This window comes from Nanorana parkeri, unplaced genomic scaffold, assembly GCF_000935625.1.
Source record: "Nanorana parkeri isolate BGI_ZX_2015 unplaced genomic scaffold, ASM93562v1 scaffold40, whole genome shotgun sequence".
NCBI classification, from domain to species: domain Eukaryota; kingdom Metazoa; phylum Chordata; class Amphibia; order Anura; family Dicroglossidae; genus Nanorana; species Nanorana parkeri.
Window position 1 is genome coordinate 1,609,033 of NW_017306308.1, and position 7,501 is coordinate 1,616,533.

Here is a 7,501-nt window from a genome sequence, read left to right on the forward strand (position 1 = left end):
TTTACATCACTTCCTGTTCATTCATGATTTTCTGAATGGGTGGAATGGGTGGAGTATAGAGGCTTGTACCCATTCATAACTAGATGATAGTAAATGTTTTACTATTACCAGTTATGAATGGGAAGCCACTGTACTGGGTGTTTTCCATTCATTGAGTACTGAGGCTGCAGAAAAAGAGATTGAGGACTCTGTGTCCTCAATGTCTTTTTCTATTTCCTGAAGGAAATGTCAGGAGTCTGTTTAGACCCCCGATATTTCCCTGAAGCTCCCCAACAGTAAAAAAAATAATAATAACAATTTAAAAAAAAATACAAAAATAAAATAAAACAAACCCCCCCCTCCCCCAACACACACAGATAACATACACGTGCAACATATTGTGGTGTTTGCCATGCACATGCGCTGCGGAGCATTGTTAGAACACATCGCAGTGCTTGATTTTTCTATTTTTAAAATAACATTAATTTGTACGCATTTCCGTACATTGTAATACGCTGTGTTGCTATTAAATTTACGCCTGGATTATTACTGTATCACAACACACACACCAACACAGTGCACAAATTATTTTTAACATAAGTTGCTTATATACAGTTTTGCGTTACTTCATTTTTTTACCGTTTAGCAAAAAGACACAATTTTAAATTTACAAATATTTGTTATTTATCAACTCAATACAGTTTTATCTTTTAGATTTAGTCGGAAAACATTTTTTTGTGCACTGATACTGTGTGATACTGTTTTATCAATTTAATTGTGTATTTTTATCGGTTTAATATTGATTTGATAAACATTTACGCAATTGTCGCAGGACCTCCAAAATTAGCAGCAACCGGCTTTTTATGCTACCAAATATATGCTACCAACGCAGCAGAAAATCAAAGCAATGGGAACATTTGCAAAAATGATGTGGCAAGCTGAGGTTAAAAATGTTCCGGAGGGCTTGGCAGCGAAAGGGTTAAATATTCCCCCATCCCTAGCTCTTAGTGGCAGTCACATACCTAAAAACTTAGCTTCAGTTCCTCTCCTGAAATCTTCACCTGAAGCATATGTCTGGATGTCTGGAGGAAAAACCATGAATATGTACCAGCCATAAGAAACAATAAGGAAGCTGTGGGCATATGGATTTCTGGAAAAGGGCATTTACACTAAAGTACTACCGTTGCAACTAATTAGGAGGAGTTTCGTAAGGATTCTCTGTTAAACTTAACAGATTAAATTCCTGCTGGAAAACAAGGGACGTAACTTCCAGTGTTGAACATCTTCATAGTGACATTCATATTGCATTTACTTGCTCCAACTCCTTTAAGTATACTGTTTTTTTAACCTGCTTATGTTTATATAGTGCATATGTTTCATTGTGGAAGGTGGGGCAGTACCTCTCACTTATGTTGGGTTACTATTATGTGGGGCCATCACCTGTAGCTACAGCATGAAGATGTAGAAGCTCAGGCACTAGTGGGGTAACTCTAGCCATAGCATCCCACATGGCTGCTAAGGGGTTTGAGGTGGGAGAGGAGCTCCATTAGGGAGCCTATTGAGCCAAATGAAACAGTGAAGTCTCCAGTCTAGATGAGCTGAAGTCAAATGTACAGTATGAGTTACTAGGATCCCTAGTCACAGATCCACCTCTGAGAAGTAAGGGGCATTTTTTTTAACTGTCTACGCAATTTAATGTAATTCCCCTAAGAAATTCCTCTACAGCCCACACAGTTTAAATTACCCATGTATGTCAAATACTGTCAAAAACCGCAGAATATCTGCTCAGCTAAAACTGATAAGACAGCAAAGGTTTGTAGTTCTGAAAAAAGCCACAATTTAAAGAAGTTTGTTTTAAGGATATAGCGTGGTTGTATGCAGGATCATTAGCAGGTATGTCATAGCATAAAATACTATGATGTTTATTATTATTGCTACCTCAACCCTTGCTTTATGTTTTTTTTAATACTGATAACAAGACTTCTTCTTTCGGCACTTGCATGCTTTGGCAGTGGAAAGGCCCTAAGATCTAATATGTTAAAAAAGACTTGTATTCTATTGATGACAGATCAGTTAGCTTAAAGATTAAGTTTAAAAGTAAATGTTTTGCACTGTTGCCTGCTCTTCCCTATAATTTATATCCACAGTACTGGTCCCTAGTAAGGTACAGACTATGCTGACAGTTTTCAGCTGTCTGACCTTGATTTAGGCTAAATTTATGTTAGGTTCCATGACACGTATTGTCAAAGTTGGCACTCTCAGGTGCCACAGAGGGTGGTCACTTGGGCGCCATCAACTTTTTGCTATGGGGCCCCTAACTGGCACTCTTAATGTCCCAATATCCCCACTTTGCCCACACTAGTTATTTACTCTTACCTTATGGTTTCCCATGTGTTTTAGAACCTAGAAACATCGCCAGGCCAACAAAGGTCAGTTTGTATCTAAATTAAAGATACCCTGTGCAGTAGGTACATAAGATTATAACTGGCCCAATGTATCCATGTGTGTATCTCTACCACTGTGGCTGGGACATTAGACTGCAACCTCCTTCAGCAGCAGAGAGAGATGTGAGTTTTAGGTACTCTGTAAAGTGTTGTAATGTATGCCGGGAACAAATAATAAATATAAACCATGTGAATTGTGTAGGAAAATCAGTTTGATAAGCATGGGATCATTAAACAAACAAAGTTCTTTGTACAGTTTCTAGAAGTGATGGCAGAGTAACTATTTCCTGCTAAATGTCTGCAGGCCTTATAATCAGACAGCACAGAATGACTGGGAATAACTGCTCTTACATGCATGAATAAAAGTTGTGGAAAATGTTTATTTTATTGAAGTAATGGTCTCCTGTGGTTTTACTTCTTTCTACAATTGCTTACAGTTATATATCTGCTATAGAGGACTGCTCTCTAAATTATTATGTTTTTCTAAGTACATGGCATTCTTTCCTTCACCCGTATAAAAAAGCGCCATTCTCAGACACTCCATACTTGGCAAAGGGACCTCTTACGTACAGAGTTTTAGATGGCATACAATTTCAATATTTAAGTATTAGTCAAAACATTCCTTATGATCAGAGAGTGAAATCAGCCATGGGAGTTAAAAATGAGCTGATATGTTACAGTTATTTGCTTCTGCAGTACTAAATGAAACTCAAATACCACCTACCAAATGGTGGGAGCTATAAGAATTCTATATCAAAAAGTCGGCATAAATATTTGCTGTCATATGTAACTAAAAACAACTGTGATAGTTGATGGATCTGATCCTAGATAACAATATTAGAGATCACATTGCTATTTTAATTGTAATTCAACCTTTGTTTAGCTTTTTAGTTATCTATGCAGGTGAAACATGATTTAGGGGGTTATTCACTAAAGAGCCTAAGGCTGATTCTTCGGCTGCCAGAGCTCTTTGGCTCAGTTGAACCGAAGGGCGGCTGTGCGGGCTATTTACATTTCACTGTGGCTGGGTTATTCACTCGTGAATAACCACCTAGTTTTCCTTTCCAACCCAAATGTTTTCCTTGTTTTTGTCTTTTTCTTTTTGCCTTTAATTATGTTCACCGCCAGTTAGGATTCTCTCCTTTGTTCTAACAGCAGACATCCGGTTTCTTTTCCAACTTAAGTGATTTTCATTTCCAACATATGTGCAGTGAAATATTGTTCCTCTTTATGGACAGTTGCCCAGCTTGGCCATATTTGGCCCATCTGGGTGGCCGGTAGGCTGCTTTCTGTGGATACAGGTAGCCTACTAATGCAATGCTTATTTCCTCCCCTGCTACTTTTTAAAGCACGTTTTTGTGCCTTCTATTTGATCCAGGATGGTTGGATCATGCACGTACTAAAATCTTTTTTAAGTAGACTATATGCTGAAAAGTGGATCATACGCATCGGCAAAATCCGATCCCCATCAGGCAAAAGATTACCCCTTTAATATCATCATTCAATATCATACTGCATCATGTACTGCAAATTGTAAAGGTACCACAAGGCGAGTGTGCTAGAAAGAACCTCAAAGGGCACCTATGGTGCATTATGCGCGCAAGCCTGTATTATCTCTGTTTCCTGTCACATCTCAATATTCCCTAAGCTATACATTCCAGCTTCTTAAACCACCCGCTCCAGCTATGGATTCTACCTTTATTTCATATTAAAGATACATTTCCAAATTTCCCCCCCCCCCCTTTTTTTTGTTACAGAGTATGAGCACACTTAGGGAACTTAGGTAGCCATTTATGCTGTAGTATTTCATATTTCACCCCCCGTTTTATTAGCTACGTTAATTCTAGCCCATAAAACTGATTTTTGTGCTTTAAATAAAGGGAGATAAAGTAACATTGTAACCTCTGAGCCAACTCTCCATATTCATGGTATGTAAATATTCATTTGATTTATAATCTTTCTTCAAGGGTTTGAAAAATGAGTCCTCCAATGTTTCATTTGGAACACATGGGGACTACGATATAAAAAAGTTGAACTAAAATAACATTTATCTACTCCGAACTATCGGTAATTCTATTATCTGTTTTCCTAAAGCAAACTTAAAGAGTGCATGTACTTTAGGCAAATACCTGTACAAAGAAAATATGATTTTCATAATACTCTTAGTCCCCTTTCACACAAGTGACGTTCGCTCTGATCAGCAGGGGATCCATGCACAGATCTCCTGCTGACCAGAGCAGTATCGAACGAATGTCCCTTTTGTGACATTTGTGTCCATTTAGTTTTTTTCTGCATTTTGCACTGGAGGAAGAACTGACAGGCAAGCCTGAACAGAACGCCATGTCAAAGGGACCTTCAGATCGTATGGTTATAATGATAATTTTACTATACAAATTAAGGAGAAAATCATGATCCCCAAAGGTAACACTCTGGATCAATATTCTACCATGTTATATATTATTAATATTGGTAGCCATTCATATTTTGTGCATTTACAAACACATACAGCCCTGTTTTGATGCAATCTATTGGCTACCACAAGCTCCTGTGGAAGTCTACTCCACAATTTTTCAGCTCTTACAGTAAAGAACCACTTCCATATGAAATTGTATACAGTCACAAAGAGTGGCATTGTTTCTTTAGCAGTGACTTTAAAGTGAACAACTTTCCTCTGAGTTTACTATAAGGATCACTTATGCATTTATACAAGGTGATCAAATCCTCAGTTGATCCTCAGTTAAACATTGGTCATAGCTGTAGTCATCCACGCCCTTGGTTAATTTAGTTGCTTTTCTGTGCACTTTCCAGTTTGACAGCATTGTTTTCTGTGAATTAGTACCCAATCCTGAACTGCATATTCAAGATGATAATGCCTATTCAACATGCTACAATGCAAGATATTGGGGTTTGTGTACTAAAGACAAATAGACTGTTCACTTTGCTGGGGAATTTGCACTTTACAGGGTATGTTTCCCCTTAATGTAGTGAATGGGGTGAAGCTCTGCTGACTTCCATCATCCAATCATGTGCAAACACAAATACAGAGGTTTTTTTATTTTTCTGGCACGTGTTTGGGTATTCTTTGAAAAGTGGAATGTCATCATATTCATTATGCTAAGGGTAACTTCCCCTGCAATGTGCAAATTCCCTTGTAAAGTAAACAGCCTATTTCCCTTCAGTAAATTGACCCCTATGCCTACTTTTATACAAGAAAATATATTGAATAATCAAAATCTACCTTATCAACAAATATGTGTTAGTATGCACACATAGCACATTTCTTTGGTCCCACACAGCTGCTGCAAATCTCTGTTTTCTTTGGGCTGTACTTATTTTCATGTAACATTTTCTGAATATGAAATTTGCAGAGATCAAAGTCTGTCTTCAAGCAAAGTTTTTATGCAACCACATGTGTTTCAAATCTGGTACCAGCATCAAGTGTATTGTAGAAGCAAAACCACAATGTTCGGATCATATTTCTAAACAAATAACTGTATTTCACCATGTCATGTTGAACTTTGTGTGATCTTTCTATGGATAAAAGCTTCACATGAGAAAATAATATTTTGAATTTAGAATGCTGGTGACGTTTATTATGGGAAACATAATAAAGTAACAGTTGCTGTTCATGACAGGTATTATGTATTTTTCTGTCAAGATATTTCACGTTCATTAATAGTAGCAATGCCTATTAATATTTCATTATACTGAACCTACTGTACAGTAGTTCATAGCCAGTTCATCTTGATATCACGTTATTCACAAAATATGAACTGAGCAATTATTATTATATGATTATACTTAAAATTCAAAGTGATGTCATATAGCAAATAAAACCCAACTCCAGACTTGCCCAAAACAATCTGTCCTTCTCCTTTACCTGAAATCGGGATAGTAAAATGTACTCTTCCCAATATTTAGAGCCGGAGAGGATACTGCAGCTGTCACACGCCAACTCTATATACAGAGAAATGAGCAATCATGTGAAAACTGATTGCTTATCTCACGGTCTCCTTCCTGCAGAGAGTAGTGACCTCTGCTTCCCCCTCCCCTTTCTGTTCCTCCAGTGCTCATTGGGAAGGGGGTGGGCACAGCTGGCTCTGACTCTAGAGAGGCAGAGCCAGCTGTCATTCAGGCAACGCAGTAGATCCTAAACCCTGCTCTGTCAGCATACAGTGGGCAGTAGCTTTACTTCTCTATAAATCTACGCTCCTGCAAGCTTCCTTCCCACTAGTGATGGCTAGTGATAACTAGCTCCCCGAAGCCACTCTTCTATTGTGATTGTGTTGCAGCCCCTCTCTCTGACCTTATCAGATATAATACATGGCCAGAAGTTGCTGGTATGTGATGATGTCGAGAGCCATACAAAATTCCAGAACAGTAAGATGAAGACCAGAGTGCCAATTGAAGCAGGACCATTGGATTAAAGTATTATACTATGTTAGATCTCCACTAGACAAAATTATTATTATATTCTGAATATAGGGAGGGAGGGGAGGCAGGCAGCTTTAAGTATGCATGTGCATATGATTGAGTAAAATTAATTTTACTACATCTAACTATTGCTAGGTACATATAACTCAACTTTTAGAATTGACTTAGAATTTCACTTGTTATTTTAAGAAATTATCACATTTGCTTTTATTGACCTTTCCTGGAGTTCTCCTTAGCTTTTAAGTATCCCATTTCCCGCTGCCCAAAACAGCAATTTTAAAGTAGAGCTTTTTAATTAAAGCAAATTTAAAGCATTTTTGTAGTGGAATTTTTTAATTAGGATAGAGTCATTTTAAAACTCAGCACACATAAGAAAAGCTTTATGAAGCAACTGACAGACGTGCTTATTGTTGCCAATACACAGAGTTTAAGGGGGTTTGAAGTTGGGAAACTCCTTTTGCAGTACTGCTGATTGGCTGACTCTGGCTAAACATCAATCACCCAATCCTTTGGTAGAGACTACATGACCAATGCCACTATAGCTACATGTATATGTTTGTATGCTCTGCTTGCTGAATTATAATGGTAACACTATTTATCTATTATCTGTACAAAGCTCATATAACATCATATATATATATATA

General features: G+C 37.6%; 1 protein-coding gene across 1 annotated transcript in view; it reads right to left on the reverse strand.

Annotated features, from left to right (window-relative positions):
• PRDM6 (PR/SET domain 6) overlaps positions 1-7,501 on the reverse strand; it is a 119,715-nt gene that overhangs the window by 55,934 nt on the left and 56,280 nt on the right. The window lies entirely within an intron of this gene.